This window comes from Ranitomeya variabilis, chromosome 3 (assembly GCF_051348905.1).
Source record: "Ranitomeya variabilis isolate aRanVar5 chromosome 3, aRanVar5.hap1, whole genome shotgun sequence".
Taxonomy (NCBI): domain Eukaryota; kingdom Metazoa; phylum Chordata; class Amphibia; order Anura; family Dendrobatidae; genus Ranitomeya; species Ranitomeya variabilis.
The window spans coordinates 420,759,128-420,781,969 of NC_135234.1; positions in this window are offsets into that span (position 1 = coordinate 420,759,128).

A 22,842-nucleotide genomic window follows, 5' to 3' on the forward strand; every position below is an offset into this window, starting at 1 on the left:
CACTTCAGTAACGGGGAATGCCAGTGACATCAGCTACGTCCGGTGCCAGTGCTAAGTCCCTGGGGCCCATTACTAATGAGACTCTTCAGCAAAAGCTTGACTCTTTAACTGATGTTGATGCTTCAATGGCTAAAACCATGCAGGAGATGAGAGAACCCAAGATGGAGTTGGTAAACCGTAGAGAGGATGTTCCATGGATGAGGTCCCGGAGATACCCGACATGGAGAGGATGGCCCCGTGACCGCTACCAACCGGATGGACAGCCCATTTGCCGCCGTTGCCAGCAGCCAGGCCACTTTGCACGAAATTGTGATTTAAACGGGAATCCCCTGGGAATGCGGGCCGCTTCGCAGGAATGAATTTTCAAGGCCCAACACCCTGGCACGACAGATACATCGGAGGACGACCCATCATCCCTATTGTGCTGGATGGAATTCCCCTCAATGCTTTGCTGGATACAGGTTCCCAGATTTCATCTATACCATATATCCTTTATAAGAGGTACTGGGCTGAGGTAGATATTGATAAAGGACCCTCTGATGTTGAACTAGATATATGGGCCAGTAATGGTAAGTTGGTACCGAAACTATGATTCAGGGAGATGACCATAAAGATTGGTAAAGCAGAATTGAAGAAACAGGGTATAATTGTCGTTGATGTTGATCGGCAGAACTGTGAACTAACTGTATTGATAGGGATGAATGTGTTAGAGAATTGCTTTTCCGAAGTTATTTCTGTCTTACAACAAATTGCTGAAACTGCCCGATCCTGCCAGCAGAGAGTTCTCCGGAGGGAAATAAAAGTATTAATGTTAAGGCAACAGATAGAAGTTGCAGGTGGAGAAATCGGCAGTGTGAGGGTGAGTGATCCAACGTCTATTGTAATCCCACCAAAAACAGAAATGCTGGTATGGTGTAGAGCGGCCATTGGTACTAAAGGACGAGACTATCAAGCCTTAATAGAACCAGCGTACACCGACAGCAGGCCCACTATACTCATGGCACGAGGGGTGGTCGAGGTACACCGGGGACGGGTGCCGGTATGACTTTTGAACTGTGGAGAGGAAGAGGTCACTTGGCCAAGGTACGCTACAGTGGCAAAGTTATATACTGTTGACAACAATGCCATCACAACCGTTGAGCCCTTAGAATCGACCTGTCAGGTGGAAAATAACGGCTCAGATGGAGAATCGGAGGATTGGTGCCAACAGCTAGACGTGGGTGTAGATTCAACACCTATCCATCAAAGACAAGGGGTGTATAGATTAGTGACGGAATATGAACACGTCTTCAGTAAACACCCATTGGACTTCGGACGGATAGAAGGGGTGGAACATACAATCCCCACCGGTGACCATCCCCCGATAAAAGAAAGATATAGACCCATACTGCCTGCTCACTATCAATGCGCGAAGGACATGCTGAGAGAGATGAAACAGCCGGGGTAATAAGAGATAGTTGTAGCCCTTGGGCGGCCCCTGTGGTGATTGTCAAAAAAAAGGACGGAACCATGAGAATGTGCGTAGACTACCGGCGGATTAATAATATCCCCCATAAAGACACCTATCCCTTCCCTAGGATAGAAGAGTCCTTGACTGCTTTGAAATCTGCTAATTATTTTTCCACCTTAGACTTAACAAGCGGGTATTGGCAAGTCCCTGTGGCTGAGAGAGATAAAGAAAAAACGGCATTCACCACACCAATGGGTCTAAGCGGATTTAATCGCATGCCATTCGGACTCTGCAACGCATCCGGTACTTTCCAGCGACTGATGGAATGTTGCCTCGGACACAAGAACTTTGAGACCGTCCTCCTGTACCTAGATGATGTGATCGTCTACTCAAAGACTTACGAACAGCACTTAACAGACCTGGCAGAGGTGTTCGAAGCCTTATCCAAGTATGGTATGAATATCAAACCATCCAAATGTCACCTTCTCAAGCCAAAGGTACAATACTTAGGGCACATCGTGAGTTCAGAGTGAGTAGCACCGGATCCCGAGAAAATAACTGCCATAAGGGATTGGCCAAGACCTACCAACGCAAAAGAAGTGAGGCAATTCTTGGGATTAGTGGGTTACTATCGTAGATTTATAAAAGGATTTACCAAATTGGCAGTGCCCTTGCAAGATGCTTTGATAGGGCAGACGAAGAAGCCTTCAAACCGAAACCCTCCTTTTCAGTGGAACGACGAAAGAGAAGACTCCTTTGAACAACTAAAGAAAGCACTAACCGGAGAAGAAGTTCTGGCATACCCAGATTACCATCAACCTTTCATCCTCTACACCGATGCCAGCAATGTGGGATTGGGAGCAGTGCTGTCGCAAAAGCAAGAAGGTCGGGAGAAAGTCATCGCCTTTGCAAGTAGAAAACTCCGGCCTACTGAAAGAAATTCAGAAAATTATAGTTCTTTCAAATTGGAGCTACTGGTAGTAGTTTGGGCTGTGACTGAACGTTTCAAACACTATTTGACTGGTGCAGAATTTATTGTCTATACTGACAACAATCCATTGACCCACCTAGACACGGCTAAATTAGGTGCGTTAGAACAGCGATGGATAGCCCGGTTATCTAATTACAACTTCGTGATCAAGTATCGAGCAGGTCGCAAGAATGGAAATGCCGATGCCCTATCCCGGATGCCACACTTGAGAGATGTAGAAGAAGAAACGGGGGAGCTTGAAGAAATTGAACTACCAGCCTTTCATCAGCCCAAGGCAAAACATCGTCAGTCAAATACCTATCAGAAACAACAAGAGAATTTTAATCCGTTAGCACACCATAGATGGGCTGACACCCAAGATAGCAATCCGGCTGTGAAGCTAGTGAAGGAACTATTGACTGAGCAAAGTGCATATCCCGATGAGGATGCCCCAGAAGAGACGCATCAACTCTGGAAAGAGAGAGGCAAAATGCTCCTGTATCAAGGGAAACTCTGTAGAAGATACACCAATCCGAAAACACATGAATTGGTTTGGCAGATTATCGTGCCTAAACAAGATGTGAAGATAGTCCTCGAGGCTTACCACAATGGTGCTGGTCACTTTGGTTGGAAAAAGCTAGAAGTACTTCTGAGAGAAAGATTTTATTGGGTCGGGATGAGAAAATCAATCGAACAGTGGTGTAGAAACTGTGGCCCGTGCAACCTCTGAAGGAACGATCAAAAGAGCCAAAGAGCACCTCTGCAGCCCATAATCACCAAACAACCACTTGAACTGGTAGCCATAGACCACGTGAAGTTGACACCGAGCCGGTCCGGTTACGTCTATGCCTTGACCATCGTGGACCATTATTCACGCTTCTTGGTAGTAGTACCTGTAAAAGATCTAACTGCAAAAACAGCAGCCAAAGCATTCCAAACATACTTTTGTAGACCCCATGGATATCCGGAACAGGTTCTCACTGACCAGGGTACAGCCTTTGAATCAGAGATCTTCAGAGAATTCTGTAATATGTATGGTTGGAAAAAGATCCGGACGACGGCCTATCATCTGCAAACAAACGGCTTATGTGAGAAGATGGACCATATTGTGATAGACCTACTAAAGACTTTACCTGAAACGGAAAGGAATCAATCGCCAGAGAAATTGCCTGACTTGGTGGATCTGTATAATCCTGTCCCGGTGAGCTCTACCAACTGCACCCCAGCTTATCTTATGCGTGTAAGACCCGGCCAATTGCCAATCGATCTAGAAATGGGAATTCTGAAACCAGACGCAGAAGTTCAAGACTCCAATTGGGATGTCGTACGGCAAAAGCAGTATCACCAAGTGCAAGAGATTGTGGAAAGAAGCCTCCAGCAAACCAGAGAAAGACAAGAGCGAACTTTCAACCAGAATGCTCTAGTAACTCCATTAAGACCGGGTGACCAAGTACTCAAGAGGAATCGTCGAACCAATAAACTGGATAATCAATGGGAAGCCGTACCCTACACAGTTTTACCAACAAGAATGGATAATCCTAAAATGTGTCTCATTAGCAAAAACGGAGGTTTAACATCTGTACTAGTGTCAAGAGACAATCTTAAATTATGTCCGGAAACGTTGAAAGAGCCAGAAGTTGTCCAGCCAGAATCAGAAGTTATTCAACCTATACAGGTTCAACCAGTAAAGGAAAAAGAGGAGGGAATGTATCACACCTGTATAGGAGGCTTTCCCAAAACCCTACTAACATACCATGGTGCAGTAGTAGTTCCCATGGTGGCCTTTTATCCAACACCGAACCCAATATTAGAAGTCCCAAGACAGGAAGAGGCTGACCCCGTACTACAAGAGGTTCCAGGTCAGGAAGAACAGATTCCTGATCAGAGTGATCCCATTCACGGTGGACTTGCCAACCCCATAGTGGTGGAATTATCTATAGCAGAGAGGGCAGATACTATATCCGCAGTAGACAGTAGTACACCACATAAAGAGACACCGCTATTACGTAGATCCCAGCATAGTACCCAGGGTCAATTACCGGCCAGGTATACGGATTACCAACTATAAGACTATAGTCATTGTTATCGTTCTGTAACGTTTAAGCCCAGTACCTACAGAGACTTACCTGTATGAACGTCTTGCATATTCTTGAACTTTTATCAGCCCGGAAACACTAAATCAAAGCTCCGGAAAGACTGCTTTGTGAACTTTGCTTCCTAGTACCTTCAAGGACAAAACTGTATTAATGGACGCTATTTGAAGTGCTTTTTACATAATTCCATTTTTTTTGTTTCTTTGAGTGGTTTTTGTAACTTTTCATTTTTAAGACTCTGTACATATCAATTGTTATTTCAAAATGTTATCGTCCCACAGTCCCGGAGTACTGTTCTTAACTAAGGGGGAATGTGGCGCCCCTAGGGGTATTTGCCACAAAAATAGTTATTGACACCAAATACAAATATTAAAATAGCAAGACTGCACTACCATCTCTGGCCAGAAGGGGGAGCTCCAGAGACTCCCCTTGATCTATTCTGGTCTGAGAAAAGGACTGGCAGTTGGGTTGAGGAGCTGAAAGTGAGAGGTCGTATAACTGAACTCCTAACAGCCCTATGACGGATTATAGGCCCGTAATACCCATAGTAGGAAAAGAGGAATAGAGAAAAAGGACATTGTGAGAACCGGGTAGCAATAATTTCTACCCAAAATAGGCGCAGAGACGGATACCGGATCCGTGGCTATATTCGTTATATATAATACAGTAATACAGCAACCGGAAGAAAGTGAGGTGATATCAGCTTCACCAGGGTAAGACGCAGCAACAGACACAGAGTTCAGCGGTACTCCCAAAGGGGGTAAGCCGACAAAAAGGACTCGGGTTGTCCGTCGAACCAGAGCACAGAAGAGACAGATTGGGTCAGCAGCCAGTTCACATACAGCAGCAGGGCCATACAGAAACTGCGAATAATAAGAGGTGGAAATCCTGACAGGGTCAAAGTAATTCAGAGTTCTTATACAGACTCCGGTGACAGTATTGGTTGCAAATCCCTTTTTTTGAAGTAAACTGGTTAAACGTTTCAGCTCCTAAGTCTTTCATTTGGACAATAGCCATCGATCCAGGATCGGGGTCATCACAGCTGAGAGGACCTGCTGCTGATCAAGTAAGTGTCCGTTCCTTCATGATATCCCTTGCACTGTGCATCGCCTGAGGCCACAGCACCGGGTCAAGCCACTAGTGACATCCCCCTCAAGAGACGGACCTCTTTGATCTGGTGCTGGGTACCTCGGTCTCCCGGGCGTCACAACAGCAAAACCACAGAATGCATACACACACTTGGGTACTGTACCGTAACAGGGTGCTTTGGGACCACGAAGCAAACCTCGCCCCGTGTGGTCCCTTGCACCTTTGTAATACTAATAATGGTAAATGAATGTTGATCTGCTCGAATCTGGATTGAGCATGCTGTACCTAAATAAGTGTTTATTCTGATGGCAATGTAAAATGGTGATGGTTTTTTTTAAAATCATAAACAGTGTTGATACAGTAACTGTGTTCTGCCACCAAAGGTCACCCTTGAGTAATAGACAGGACAATTGCAATGTTGTTGCAGTAATTTTGTTCAGCCACCGGAGGTCACCCATGAGTAAAACACGAGAAGATTCTGGAAACCGGACAGTTACCTCAGAGAGAGTTTCCGGGCATTTCAGAAGAAGCAGCTCGGTGATGGAGAGTGGAGAATCCAGATCTTGAGGCATTCCTGTTTTGGGACTGTGTGATTTCAAGAAAGCTATTCTTGTGAGTAAACAGAGAAGTGTGATCTGTCACCGACTGTGTAGTTAGCTAGGGATAGCTAGATAGGAATCACAGCCTATTTAAGGACACTCTTGTATTAAGAATTGCCTGGTGATAACTAATAGACACTGTGTGGATTCGTGCGCTTCATGATTCTGGCTGTGGGATATTCCTGGAATTATTTGTGACCTGTATCTGGATCTGCAACAGAAGATTTGGTGGCTCAAACACCTATTTAATCCACTGCTGGACATCTGTTTAACAAATTCAGTTATTTACCGCTGAAGCATATATTGTGAAAGAGTACACTCTGAGCACTCAACAATAAGACAGTGCACTGCATATACACTGAGTATATACTGTGATATATATATATATATATATATATATGTTGGGAAAAACCGGGTACCCGTGATTTATTGTAAATTAGGTGGCAGGCGGGTGTAAGATTGTATTCCTGAGAGGACCACGTGTCACAGGCACAGTATAACCCCGTGTAGGCCCATTACAGTTAAGGGAGGGAGTGGTATAGTTGTGGGGTAGTCTGATTCCTGTCTGTGAAGCTGGCACTTGGGGTCTCTCAGGCTGCATAACTTGTATTCTGTGAGTTGTGGCTGTTGTGGCCCATATGTGTTGGGAGAGAAAATTCTGTCATTTTTTGCATAAGTTATAAAGAAAAGTTGGTTTAATATCATATTGTGCTCTGAGTCATTCATAGCAGTGTCGTATTCTGCTCTCGAGCAGCGACCGGCATAACGGTCATTACAGCAAGATCAACCTCCAACTGTATTTATAGTCACACTTTCCCAGGCAAGCATCTTCCAACAGGACATATTCTAGGAGACAACCATTGACCAAATCCAGATAAGAACAGCAGTGATGGTCCAATGAAAGCCTATGGGGGTGAGAAAAATACGGATTACACACGGACTGTGTGTGTGACTTGCGAGAAATACGCAAGACTTTTCCAGGTGACAGGAAATGGGCCAAGCCATTATCAGGAAGCTTAGACATGCTAATTAGCTCAAAAACCGCTCCACACATCCCAGGAGAATGCCTCCACGGAGTCCTGCAGTATGTCCTCCTTCATAAATGTGGAGATACTTCTTATTCTGGTTCAAGAAAGGCCAGAAATATGGGACCAGAGGGATGCACACTACTCCAACCAGGCAGAAAAGAAGCGGCATGGAGGAGGATATGTGGGCTACTTTTCCATGATTTTGAAGACCGTCTACGTGAGGGACAGCAACAAATAAGCAAGTTCACTCCTGTTTTGAAAATATTATAAACTGTACCAAATAACAGGCTTTAACCCTATCCCCTTAAATCCTAGTCTGATGTTTTTTATACAATTATTATGAATGAAGATAATGTTTAAAAAAACAGCTTACTAGGTCATATGCCTATGTAAAATCTCACTAAACTTGTTGATCCACTGTGCGCAATGTCCTTATCCATTATTTTATTGTCTGTCACTGCAGTGGAAGATGTTATAAGACGCTGGTGCAGCATCCGCGACCAGTATAGGCGGGAACGCCAGCAGCAGGATTCAGATCCTTATTGATGCATGCACACCCCTCCCAATACCCCATGTGATGTGTTTGAATTCTTGGAGAGGTGGCAGCTGTCACCCCGTAACCTCATGAGACTTCCAACAGACCCACAAGTGCATGGTCAACAGGGATCTGATGCACCTCCTCCACGTGTTCCTACACCTCAACCCATTCCCCCACAAAACCAACCATGGCCACAACAGGCACAAATGGCATCCTATAACCAACCTTCCCAATATGGCCACTTGTACAGACCCAGTGTGGAGGCTTGTCCCAACTTGGGTTTGGACAACATGGCCATATTGGGGGGTATGAGTCACATGGGTTCCATAATCCTCAGGAGTCACATCTCCAATATACCTATGGTCACTTAGCTAGTCTCCAATCTGACCATGGGCAAAATATACAGCATGGTCAAGAGTATGTACCCACACAGGATGAAGGACAATTTGGCCAACAAAGGCAGCAAGAGAGTGAGTCTGGTCTGCCACCATCACCTCCACCAACTTTTCAAAATCTTTAATTTTGTTTTTGTCTTTTGCTGTTGCAAAATAAGTTTGGTTTATGCTTTGAATTTTAAAGCATGTATTACAAATGTGTATGGCCAAATTTCTATGGCCACAAAAGCCACATGACTTTAATATGATTTGGATTACTAGAAAATTTGTTTTTGGTGTTATAAAAAAGTTTTAAAAGCCAATTTATGTTTCTTCATACAATAATTACTACAAAATACCAAAATATATTAAAAATCATCGCTTATATAAGTAAAATCAACACACACAGTAACTTAAATGAAAAAATTACATTTATATAGACAAAAATTTGAAACTTAGAACATAGAGACAGCATGCTCTTGTCAGGGAGTAGCACCATGAGGTGTAACAAAATAATTAAGTAAGATATCACGGACTGTCAGTCCTGAAAGTGGACGATGCTGAGGGATGACATTTGGTGTAGGCCTACCCACATTGCCCAACACATCTTCAGCACCATCAGATGAGGAGCATTCATGAAGTCGTGTGAAATTATGTAGGACCACACAAGCTTTGATGACCTCATTGACTTTGCCTTCACTCAGCTGAATTGCTGACTGGAGGACCCGCTATTTGGCACAAAAAATGCCAAAGGCGCACTCCACCAGTTACCATGCGCGTGACAGACGCAAGTGAAATATCCTATGCCGGTGGTCCAGTTTCAACGGGGATATGGCCTCATTACATGTCTGGTTAATTGGAAGGCCTCATCTGCCACAAGGACATATGGCACAGATTCTTGATTGGAGCCTGGAAGTTGACGTGGTGGTGGTAGGTCCAACTGGTTATTGCGCAGCCGCCGACCCATAATGGAAGAATTGAAGACTCTAGAGTCTCCAGTTCTCCCATAGGCCCCAATATCCCAATATTATAAACCTGTAGTGACTGTCAACCACAGCCAACAACACTACAGAAAAATATTGTTTATAATTATAGAATTGGGACCCGGAGTTTGGCGGCTTACACACACGGATGTGTTTGCCATCAAGGGTTCCAATACAATTTGGAAATTGACAATGTTCATGAAACCCAAGCGCAATGCCGGAGATAGTAGTCCTTCCAATCAAAAATTCCAGATGTAGGGTAACATACGAAAGGCCAGTTGTCAGGAAGCTGAAAGCAGGCAAAAATAAAAATTACAAGGTTTGAATGATTTAGAACATTCCTATAGACCACAAGTACTGTGTGGAACTAACAAGCCAGGCTAGCAGTACCTTCAAAAATTAACACTTGCTCTGTGAATTTAACATTAACAGCATATTCTTACTACTAATTTAGTAGAGTTTTTAGATATACTAATAATAAATTTACATCAGCTGCTAAGCATAACTAAATAACTAAATAATACGTTTATTATCAACATAGAGTATGTGAGAAGGAGGAATACAAACCGTAAAGTAAGGAGAAGATGCTCCTCTGCTGATATACATTTCTGCATCCTGGTGTCCTGAAAGGTTATCCCAGGGCGCACTCTCTCCAACAAAATATCAAAGGTGGCAATACTCATGCAACAATATTGGAAACACTTGTTGGGATGTGTCCGCAGAGATGCATATAAATGGTGGAAATGGCCTTTAGTGAGGCGTTGCCTCAAAAAGCGGATTGACCCACATTCATCTCCTCCCCAAACCACCATTACACCAACACAAGCACCGCAACAAAATAGCCAGATTGGAGGCTGACACCTGTTGTAGAGGCAATAAATAGGGTTGCTGATGATGATTTAAATTATTTTCAGGCTTCAAAACCGTTAAATGTCCATTTTGGAAGGTTCCGAGAAAAAAACGCTATACGGATGTATTACGGATGACATAAGGAGGATTACATGCGCAAAATACGCAGCCACACCATGCCAACGGATGAAGTACGGATCACTGTTCAGGGAACATTTCTGCGCATCTCAGCCATAAGAAACGGACCATATTTTTATACGTTAGGTCTCATTTATCCTGCCATCATTTGTTTATAACCTTAAACATGGTAGTGAAATCTGGCGTGAAACTGACCCCCAAATCACTTCTATACTTTTTATGTAAGATGGTTCTTGATATCTGGCACTTTATTTATAGTATTGGACTAAAACCTGAGGCAAATCAAAAATACATTTCATGCAGCATTTTTCTTTTCAGCTGTGGGCTCCAGACAAGAGCAGTAAATATACAATGTTGTCATTAGCTTTGTCCAGCGCAGGCTTAAAACAACTTGCTGAGCACAATTGATATATGTGAATATAGCCTAATACATTCTACTTACCAGATACAAGGTTATATAGCAATTCAACTACATGTTTTTGTGAAAGGAAATAGTCCTTAAGCCTCATTCAAAGTCAACTGTGTTCTATCCATATTTTTCATGGACTGAACATCTACCCATTATTGTCCGTGCTACTATTCAGATCTCCATGTTCTTTTTGCAAAAATACGGAGACATGTCCTTTTTTTCTGATAGCATGGAAGGCCAGGTACTATCTGGGTTTAACATTGTAATAATTAGGAAGAGCTGTGTAATTAATAATTTATTAATATGTGAAAAACAATCATGAAACACTGATTACAAATAGATAGTGATGGGCGAACCCGTGGATGTTCGAGCCCGGCGGGTTGGTCAAACATTTGAAAAAAGTTTGGTTCAGACCAGAAACAGGACCAGAACGATACCTGAACTTGGACCCAATTCAAATGAATAAGCATCTGAACATTGGGTGTTTCTCATGCTGTGATCTGTATTACAGAAACACCGGCTCGATCGGTGCTTACAGCTGGTCTGAGAACTGTGGTTCCCACGTTGTCATACAGATGACAGCGTGCAAGCCAGCAGCTGTGACCTACAGTAATTAGTTACCGCCGATTACAGACGGTGGCTGATGAGAGTACTACTATCATCATCATACTCCTTCTCTTGCTGATAACAGCAAGAACAAGCATACGATGATCATAGTATTCATCATCCAGCCCCTGTGCAATGAGCCTATTAATGACGCGCTATGGCGGGATGCCCAGTGCTAACTATAATGCATCCTGTGTGAACAGAGGCCACAGTTTACAGAGCCATTTGGGCCCAACTGCACCCCCAAAAAAATATAATGTGCAAAAAAAAATATCAATATATGTAAGGTATTGGTTGATATTCTGGCCGTAATATGTAAGCTGGCAACCCACGTCAAGGGTCCTTACGTTTTGCCAGTCCTATTCTAACATGAAAACCACAAAAAGAGAAAAAAATCCTCCAATATTCAAGAAAAAACAAAAAACAGGCAGATATGCTTACCTGTAGGGTTGAGCGACTTTTATTTTTATAGGATCGGGTCGGGTTTCATGAAACCCGACTTTCTCAAAAGTCGGGTCGAGTGAAATCGGCCGATCCTATAAAAAAGTCGGGGTCGGGGTCGGCCGAAACACGAAACCCAATGCAGTGCAATGGGATACTATGGTTCCCAGGGTCTGAAGGAGAGGAAACTCTCCTTCAGGCCCTGGGATCCATATTAATGTGTAAAATAAAGAATCAAAATAAAAAATATTGATATACTCACCCTCGGACGCGCCCTGGTACTAACCGGCAGCCTTCCTTCCTAAGAATGAGCGCGTGAATGACCTGCGGTGACGTCGCGGCTTGTGATTGGTCACATGAGCGGTCATATGGGCAGTCACACGACCAATCACAAGTCGCGACGTCATCTAAGGTCCTTCACGCGCTCATTCTTAGGAAGGAAGGCTGCCGGAAAGAAGCAGGGTGCGTCCGAGGGTGAGTATATTCCTATTAGGTATATACTCCTATTAGGTATATACTCACCCTCGGAAAGAAGCAGGGCGCGTCCGAGGGTGAGTATATTCCTATTAGGTATATATTCCTATTAGGTATATACTCACCCTCGGACGCGCCCTGCTTCTTTCCGGCAGCCTTCCTTCCTAAGAATGAGCGCGTGAAGGACCTTAGATGACATCGCGGCTTGTGATTGGTCGCGTGACTGCCCATGTGACCGCTCACACGATCAATCACAAGCCGCGATGTCACCGCAGGTCATTCACGCGCTCATTCTTAGGAAGGAAGGCTGCCGGTTAGTACCAGGGCGCGTCCGAGGGTGAGTATATCAATATTTTTTATTTTGATTCTTTATTTTACACTTAAATATGGATTCCGATACCAATTCCCGATATCGCAAACATATCGGAACTCGGTATCGGAATTCCGATACCAGATTCAGAAGATCGCCGACCTCATGGCCGACCCCACACGGGTCGGGTCGGGTTTCATGAAACCCGACTTTGCCAAAAGTCGGCGACTTCTGAAAATGGCCGACCCGTTTCGCTCCACCCTACTTACCTGTATAAATGGGCCTCAATACAATTGCACTACCAGGCTGCAAGCCAGCAGCTGTGACCTACCGTAATTAGTTACCGCCGATTACAGGCGGTGGCTGATGAGAGTACTACTAGCTAGGGATAGCTAGATAGGAATCACAGCCTATTTAAGGACACTCTTGTATTAAGAATTGCCTGATAACTAATAGACACTGTGTGGATTCGTGCGCTTTACGATTCTGGCTGTGGGATATTCCTGGAATTATTTGTGAACTGTATCTGGATCTGCAACAGAAGATTTGGTGGCTCAAACACCTATTTAGTCCACTGCTGGACATCTGTTTAACAAATTCAGTTATTTACCGTTGAAGCATATATTGTGAAAGAGTACACTCTGAGCACTCAACAATAAGACAGTGCACTGCTTATACACTGAGTATATACTGTGATATATATACACTCACCGGCCACTTTATTAGGTACACCATGCTAGTAACGGGTTGGACCCCCTTTTGCCTTCAGAACTGCCTCAATTCTTCGTGGCATAGATTCAACAAGGTGCTGGAAGCATTCCTCAGAGATTTTGGTCCATATTGACATGATGGCATCACACAGTTGCCGCAGATTTGTCGGCTGCACATCCCAAAGATGCTCCATACAAGGCAGGATGGATCCATGCTTTCATGTTGTTTACGCCAAATTCTGACCCTACCATCCGAATGTCGCAGCAGAAATCGAGACTCATCAGACCAAGCAACGTTTTTCCAATCTTCTACTGTCCAATTTCGATGAGCTTGTACAAATTGTAGCCTCAGTTTCCTGTTCTTAGCTGAAAGGAGTGGTACCCGGTATGGTCTTCTGCTGCTGTAGCCCATCTGCCTCAAAGTTCGACGCACTGTGTGTTCAGAGATGCTCTTAGGCCTACCTTGGTTGTAACGGGTGGCGATTTGAGTCACTGTTGCCTTTCTATCAGCTCGAACCAGTCTGCCCATTCTCCTCTGACCTCTGGCATCAACAAGGCATTTCCGCCCACAGAACTGCCGCTCACTGGATTTTTTTTCTTTTTCGGACCATTCTCTGTAAACCCTAGAGATGGTTGTGCGTGAATATTCCCAGTAGATCAGCAGTTTCTGAAATACTCAGACCAGCCCTTCTGGCACCAACAACCATGCCACGTTCAAAGGCACTCAAATCACCTTTCTTCCCCATACTGATGCTCGGTTTGAACTGCAGGAGATTGTCTTGACCATGTCTACATGCCTAAATGCACTGAGTTGCCGCCATGTGATTGGCTGATTAGAAATTAAGTGTTAACAAGAAGTTGGACAGGTGTACCTAATAAAGTGGCCGGTGAGTGTATATATATATATATATGTTGGGAAAAACTGGGTACCCATGATTTATTGTAAATTAGGTGGGAGGCGGGTGTAAGATTGTATTCCTGAGAGGACCACGTGTCACAGGCACAGTATAACCCCGTGTAGGCCCATTACAGTTAAGGGAGGGAGTGGTATAGTTGTGGGGTAGTATGATTCCTGTCTGTGAAGCTGGCACTTGGGGTCTCTCAGGCTGCATAACTTGTATTCTGTGAGTTGTGGCTGTTGTGGCCCATATGTGTTGGGAGAGAACATTCTGTCATTTTTTGCATAAGTTATAAAGAAAAGTTGGTTTAATATCATATTGTGCTCTGAGTCATTCATAGCAGTGTCGTATTCTGCTCTCGAGCAGCGACCGGCATAACGGTCATTACAGCAAGATCAACCTCCAACTGTATTTATAGTCACACTTTCCCAGGCAAGCATCTTCCAACAGGACATATTCTAGGAGACAACCATTGACCACATCCAGATAAGAACAGCAGTGATGGTCCAATGAAAGTCTATGGGGGTGAGAAAAATACGGATTACACACGGACCGTGTGTGTGACTTGCGAGAAATACGCAAGACTTTTCCAGGTGACAGGAAATGGGCCAAGCCATTATCAGGAAGCTTAGACATGCTAATTAGCTCAAAAACCGCTCCACACATCCTAGGAGAACGCCTCCACGAAGTCCTGCAGTATGTCCTCCTTCATAAATGTGGAGATACTTCTTATTCTGGTTCAAGAAAGGCCAGAAATATGGGACCAGAGGGATGCACACTACTCCAACCAGGCAGAAAAGAAGCGGCATGGAGGAGGATATGTGGGCTACTTTTCCATGATTTTGAAGACCGTCTACGTGAGGGACAGCAACAAATAAGCAAGTTCACTCCTGTTTTGAAAATATTATAAACTGTACCAAATAACAGGCTTTAACCCTATCCCCTTAAATCCTACTCTGATGTTTTTTATACAATTATTATGAATGAAGATAATGTTTAAAAAATACAGCTTACTAGGTCATATGACTATGTAAGATCTCACTAAACTTGTTGATCCACTGTGCGCAATGTGCTTATCCATTATTTTATTGTCTGTCACTGCAGTGGAAGATGTTATGAGACGCTGGTGCAGCATCCGTGACCAGTATAGGCGGGAACGCCAGCAGCAGGATTCAGATCCTTATTGATGCATGCACACTCCTCCCAATACCCCATGTGATGTGTTTGAATTCTTGGAGAGGTGGCAGCTGTCACCCTGTAACCTCATGAGACTTCCAACAAACCCACAAGTGCATGGTCAACAGGGATCTGATGCACCTCCTCCACGTGTTCCTACACCTCAACCCATTCCCCCACAAAACCAACCATGGCCACAACAGGCACAAATGGCATCCTATAACCAACATTCCCAATATGGCCACTTGTACAGACTCAGTGTTGGAGGCTTGTCCCAACCTGGGTTTGGACAACATGGCCATATTGGGGGGTATGAGTCTCATGGGTTCCATAATCCCCAGGAGTCACATCTCCAATATACCTATGGTCACTTAGCTAGTCTCCAATCTGACCATGGGCAAAATATACAGCATGGTCAAGAGTATGTACCCACACAGGGTGAAGGACAATTCGGCCAACAAAGGCAGCAAGAGAGTGAGTCTGGACTGCCACCATCACCTCCACCAACTTTTCAAAATCTTTAATTTTGTTTTTGTCTTTTGCTGTTGCAAAATAAGTTTGGTTTATGCTTTGAATTTTAAAGCATGTGTTACAAATGTGTATGGTCAAATTTCTATGGCCACAAAAGCCACATGACTTTAATATGATTTGGATTATTACAAAATGTGTTTTTGGTGTTATAAAAAAGTTTTAAAAGCCAATTTATGTTTCTTCATACAATAATTACTACAAAATACCAAAATATATTAATAATCATCGCTTATATAAGTAAAATCAACACACACAGTAACTTAAATGAAAAAATTACATTTATATAGACAAAAATTTGAAACTTAGAACATAGAGACAGCATGCTCTTGTCAGGGAGTAGCACCCTGAGGTGTAACAAAATAATTAAGTAAGATATCACGGACTTTCAGTCCTGAAAGTGGACGAAGCTGAGGGATGACATTTGGTGTAGGCCTACCCACATTGCCCAACACATCTTCATCACCATCAGATGAGGAGCATTCATGAAGTCGTGTGAAATTATGTAGGACCACACAAGCTTTGATGACCTCATTGACTTTGCCTTCACTCAGCTGAATTGCTGACTGGAGGACCCGCTATTTGGCACAAAGAATGCCAAAGGCGCACTCCACCAGTTACCATGCGCGCGACAGACGCAAGTGAAATATCCTATGCCGGTGGTCCAGTTTCAATGGGGATATGGCCTCATTACATGTCTGGTTAATTGGAAGGCCTCATCTGCCACAAGGACATATGGCACAGATTCTTGATTGGAGCCTGGAAGTTGACGTGGTGGTGGTAGGTCCAACTGGTTATTGCGCAGCCGCCGACCCATAATGGAAGAATTGAAGACTCTAGAGTCTCCAGTTCTCCCATAGGCCCCAATATCCCAATATTATAAACCTGTAGTGACTGTCAACCACAGCCAACAACACTGCAGAAAAATATTGTTTATAATTATAGAATTGGGACCCTGAGTTTGGCGGCTTACACACACGGATGTGTTTGCCATCAAGGGTTCCAATACAATTTGGAAATTGACAATGTTCATGAAACCCAAGCACAATCTGCATCCAGTCTTCCATCTTGGGCACAGGCATGACCAGTTGATGAAGTCTGGACCAGATTTCCACACAAGTAGACCGGACAATGCCGGAGATAGTAGTCCTTCCAATCAAAAATTCCAGATGTAGGGTAACATACGAAAGGCCAGTTGTCAGGAAGCTGAAAGCAGGCAAAAATAAAAATTACAAGGTTTGAATGATTTAGAACATTCCTATAGACCACAAGTACTGTGTGGAACTAACAAGCCAGGCTAGCAGTACCTTCAAAAATTAACACTTGCTCTGTGAATTTAACATTAACAGCATATTCTTACTACTAATTTAGTAGAGTTTTTAGATATACTAATAATAAATTTACATCAGCTGCTAAGCATAACTAAATAACTAAATAATACATTTATTATCAACATAGAGTATGTGAGAAGGAGGAATACAAACCGTAAAGTAAGGAGAAGATGCTCCTCTGCTGATATACATTTCTGCATCCTGGTGTCCTGAATACTGAATACTCATGCAACAATATTGGAAACACTTGTTGGGATGTGTCCGCAGAGATGCATATAAATGGTGGAAATGGCCTTTAGTGAGGCGGTGCCTCAAAAAGCGGATTGACCCACATTCATCTCCTCCCCAAACCACCATTACACCAACACAAGCACCGCAACAAAATAGCCAGATTGGAGGCTGACTCCTGTTGTAGAGGCAATAAATAGGGTTGCTGATGATGATTTAAATTATTTTCAGGCTTCAAAACCGTTAAATGTCCATTTTGGAAGGTTCTGAGAAAAAAACGCTATACGGATGTATTACGGATGACATAAGGAGGATTACATGCGCAAAATACGCAGCCACACCATGCCAACGGATGAAGTACGGATCACTGTTAGGGAACATTTCTGCGCATCTCGGCCATAAAAAACGGACCATATTTTTATACGTTAGGTCTCATTTATCCTGCCATCATTTGTTTATAACCTTAAACATGGTAGTGAAATCTGGCGTGAAACTGACCCCCAAATCACTTCTATACTTTTTATGTAAGATGGTTCTTGATATCTGGCACTTTATTTATAGTATTGGACTAAAACCTGAGGCAAATCAAAAATACATTTCATGCAGCATTTTTCTTTTCAGCTGTGGGCTCCAGACAAGAGCAGTAAATATACAATGTTGTCATTAGCTTTGTCCAGCGCAGGCTTAAAACAACTTGCTGAGCACAATTGATATATGTGAATATAGCCTAATACATTCTACTTACCAGATACAAGGTTATATAGCAATTCAACTACATGTTTTTGTGTCATATAGAAAAATGACTACAAATATGGCACTTCCCAAAATTCAAGAAAATCCAACAACAAAACACGGAAGCAAAATGCCAGATATCCAAATAAAGTTTAACAAAATTCTTTATTAAATAATTAAAAAATAACCACAGAGACAGAGATACAAATGCAAGAAACTAACATCACCATATACAGAAAAAATTTATATGGTATGTATACAACGATCCATACACTGACAATTGGTTTGACTAGGTATCATAATCTAAACTGAGGCGCAAAGAACTACCATAACAATCCCTATAAACAGGATAAGACTATTGCACAGATGTCCTTGATAATTTAGCTAAAGTGCGGTGCTCAATACATATACAGGTCCTTCTCAAAAAATTAGCATATAGTGTTAAATTTCATTATTTACCATAATGTAATGATTACAATTAAACTTTCATATATTATAGATTCATTATCCACCAACTGAAATTTGTCAGGTCTTTTATTGTTTTAATACTGATGATTTTGGCATACAACTCCTGATAACCCAAAAAACCTGTCTCAATAAATTAGCATATTTCACCCGTCCAGTCAAATAAAAGTGTTTTTTAATAACAAACAAAAAACCATCAAATAATAATGTTCAGTTATGCACTCAATACTTGGTCGGGAATCCTTTGGCAGAAATGACTGCTTCAATGCGGCGTGGCATGGAGGCAATCAGCCTGTGACACTGCTGAGATGTTATGGAGGCCCAGGATGCTTCAATAGCGGCCTTAAGCTCATCCAGAGTGTTGGGTCTTGCGTCTCTCAACTTTCTCTTCACAATATCCCACAGATTCTCTATGGGGTTCAGGTCAGGAGAGTTGGCAGGCCAATTGAGCACAGTAATACCATGGTCAGTAAACCATTTACCAGTGGTTTTGGCACTGTGAGCAGGTGCCAGGAAGCATGAAGTGCTCCAAAATCTCCTGATAGCTAGCTGCATTGACCCTGCCCTTGATGAAACACAGTGGACCAACACCAGCAGCTGATATGGCACCCCACACCACTGACTGTGGGTACTTGACACTGGACTTCAGGCATTTTGGCATTTCCTTCTCCCCAGTCTTCCTCCAGACTCTGGCACCTTGATTTCCGAATGACATGCAAAATTTGCTTTCATCAGAAAAAAGTACTTGGGACCACTTAGCAACAGTCCAGTGCTGCTTCTCTGTAGCCCAGGTCAGGCGCTTCTGCCGCTGTTTATGGTTCAAAAGTGGCTTTACCTGGGGAATGCGGCACCTGTAGCCCATTTCCTGCACACGCCTGTGCACGGTGGCTCTGGATGTTTCCACACCAGACTCAGTCCACTGCTTCCTCAGGTTCCCCAAGGTCTGGAATCGGTCCTTCTCCACAATCTTCCTCAGGGTCCGGTCACCTCTTCTCGTTGTACAGCGTTTTCTGCCACATTTTTTCCTTCCAACAGACTTACCATTGAGGTGCCTTGATACAGCACTCTGGGAACAGCCTATTTGTTGAGAAATTTCTTTCTGGGTCTTACCCTCTTGCTTGAGGGTGTCAATGATGGCCTTCTTGACATCTGTCAGGTCGCTAGTCTTACCCATGATGGGGGTTTTGAGTAATGAACCAGGCAGGGAGTTTTTAAAAGCCTCAGGTATCTTTTGCATGTGTTTAGAGTTAATTAGTTGATTCAGAAGATTAGGGTAATAGGTCGTTTAGAGAACCTTTTCTTGATATGCTAATTTATTGAGACAGGTTTTTTGGGTTATCAGGAGTTGTATGCCAAAATCATCAGTATTAAAACAATAAAAGACCTGACAAATTTCAGTTGGTGGATAATGAATCTATAATATATGAAAGTTTAATTGTAATCATTACATTATCTAATATATAATTGCCTAGAATACTACTTCCTGCAATTTGTGCCAACTTCCGTGGCTTTGTCCGGAGCTAATGTCCGGAGATAATGTCCGGAGCTAATGTCCGGAGATAAGTGACGTCACCAGTGTCCTACACCCAGGCAGAGCACAGGGGCCCCAGGCAGCATATGGGGCCCCAGGCAAAGCACAGTGGCCCCAGGCAGAGCACAGGGGCCCCAGGCAGCATATGGGGCCCCATACAGAGCACAGTGGTCCCAGGCAGAGCACAGAGGCCCCAGGCAGCCTATGGGGCCCCAGGCAGAGCACAGGGGCCCCAGGCAGCATATGGGGCCCCAGGCAGAGCACAGGGGCCCCAGGCAGCATATGGGGCCCCAGGCAGAGCACAGAGGCCCCAGGCAGAGCACAGGGGCCCCAGGCAGAACATGGGGCCCCAGTCAGAGCACAGGGGCCCCAGGCAGCATATGGGGCCCCAGGCAGAGCACAGGGGCCTCAGGCAGAGCACAGGGGCCCCAGGCAGCATATGGGGCCCCAGGCAGAGCACAGGGGCCCCAGGCAGCATATGGGGCCACAGGCAGAGCACAGTGGCCCCAGGCAGAGCACAGGGGCCCCAGGCAGAGCACAGGGGCCCCAGGCAGAGAACAGGGGCCCCAGGCAGAGCACAGGGGCCCCAGGCAGCATATGGGACCCCAGGCAGATCACAGTGGCCCCAGGCAGCATATGGGGCCCCAGGCAGAGCACAGTGGCCCCAGGCAGAGCACAGGGGCCCCAGGCAGCATATGGGGCCCCAGGCAGAGCACAGTGGTCCCAGGCAGAGCACAGGGGCCCCAGGCAGCTTATGGGGCCCCAGGCAGAGCACAGTGGCCCCAGGCAGCATATGGGGCCCCAGGCAGAGCACAGTGGCCCCAGGCAGAGCACAGGGGCCCCAGGCAGCATATGGGGCCCCAGGCAGAGCACAGTGGTCCCAGGCAGAGCACAGGGGCCCCAGGCAGCTTATGGGGCCCCAGGCAGAGCACAGTGGCCCCAGGCAGAACATGGGGCCCCAGGCAGAGCACAGTGGCCCCAGGCAGAGCACAGGGGCCCCAGGCAGAACATGGGGCCCCAGGCAGAGCACAGGGGCCCCAGGCCGAGCACAGGGGCCCCAGGCAGCATATGGGGCCCCAGGCAGAGCACAGGGGCCCCAGGCAGCATATGGGGCCCCAGGCAGAGCACAGTGGCCCCAGGCAGAGCACAGTGGCCCCAGGCAGAACATGGGGCCCCAGGCAGAGCATGGGGCCCCAGGCAGAGCACAGTGGCCCCAGGCAGAGCACAGGGGCCCCAGGCAGCATATGGGGCCCCAGGCAGAGCACAGTGGTCCCAGGTAGAGCACAGGGGCCCCAGGCAGCCTATAGTGCCCCAGGCAGAGCACAGGGGCCCCAGGCAGCATATGGGGCCCCAGGCAGAGCACAGGGGCCCCAGGCAGCATATGGGGCCCCAGGCAGAGCACAGGGGCCCCAGGCAGCATATGGGGCCCCAGGCAGAGCACAGGGGCCCCAGGCAGCATATGGGGCCCCAGGCAGAGCACAGTGGCCCCAGGCAGAGCACAGGGGCCCCAGGCAGAACATGGGGCCCCAGGCAGAGCACAGGGGCCCCAGGCAGTATATGGGGCCCCAGGAAGAGCACAGCGATATTTTGGACCACTGTGCGGTGTTTCAGACCCCCTGTGTGATGTCTGGGGCCCTGTTCTTAAGTATATTAAAGATTAAAGTAACGTATATTAAAGTATATTATAGATCAAATTTGACACGTTTATGAGCACCATTGAGTGATATACTCAAGAATGACATAATTTTTCAACATTTTATGGTTTCAAACTGTAAACACTCAGAGTTTTTTTTACTTCAACCAGAAAACCTTAACGGTTCATAAAAAACTTGACTGTTCAGGATATGATAAAAGTCATAGTATTCTGAATCTTTAACTTATAAAGATACCTTTACATGGGGTGATTATTGGTTCCAGAGAGGCTTTCGGCCGATAATCGTACACATGGCTGGTGACAGGACAATACAATATAAACGTTCAAAGGTAAACACTGATAACATTAAAATCTAATATATAATTGCCTAGAATACTACTTCCGGCAATTTGTGCCAACTTCCGTGGCTTTGTCCGGAGATAATGTCCGGAGATAAGTGACGTCACCAGCGTCCTACACCCGCTCAGGGTGGACAAAGATATATGCCTTCGTGGTGCGCGGCACTTTTCTGATTGGTTGCCGCCTGCCGCGAGCGACCAATCAGAAATGTGCCGTACTGTCAAGAATTGTTAAGAGCTGGTGAGTGCAGCCATTTTTTGTTCTTTCTTACTATTATTTATTAATTGTATTATTCTTACATTTGAATAAATAAAGTATATATGGATTCTAGACTCCCGATTCTTTAGAATCGGGCTGCCATCTAGTGGTAAATAATGAAATTTAACACTATATGCTAATTTTTTGAGAAGGACCTGTATAGCCACATAGGGATATTAAATAAAGTGCTTAATGTCATATAAATAACTGCAGTAGTGCAAGTAAGTTATATATCCCAAACCGTTAAATCATATCACTAATGCCATAGCCATACTGATATATAGATTATCAGAGGGTAGGATATACTCCATAGCAGGTGCTCCATAGACATGCGCCTAAGAAAATACAGATTGTCAGGAGGTAGAATGCAATCCAGAGCAAGTGCTCCATAAACATGTGCCTCAATTAGCTAGAGTAAAGAAAAAATAAATAAATACATAACCTGTATATGTGGTGTCTTCCCTGACGCGCGTTTCGCGTTTAGCTTCTTCTTAAGGGGTCTGTTTAACACATTGCAAATGCTCATTCTATTTATAGTCCTGCCTTTACATTGGTGACAGCGGCTTAGTAATGGCGCTCGCGCCCGTGTTCCAGGACGCCGCGCCTGCGCAGATCAGCGTCAAATGTCACTGGTCCGAGC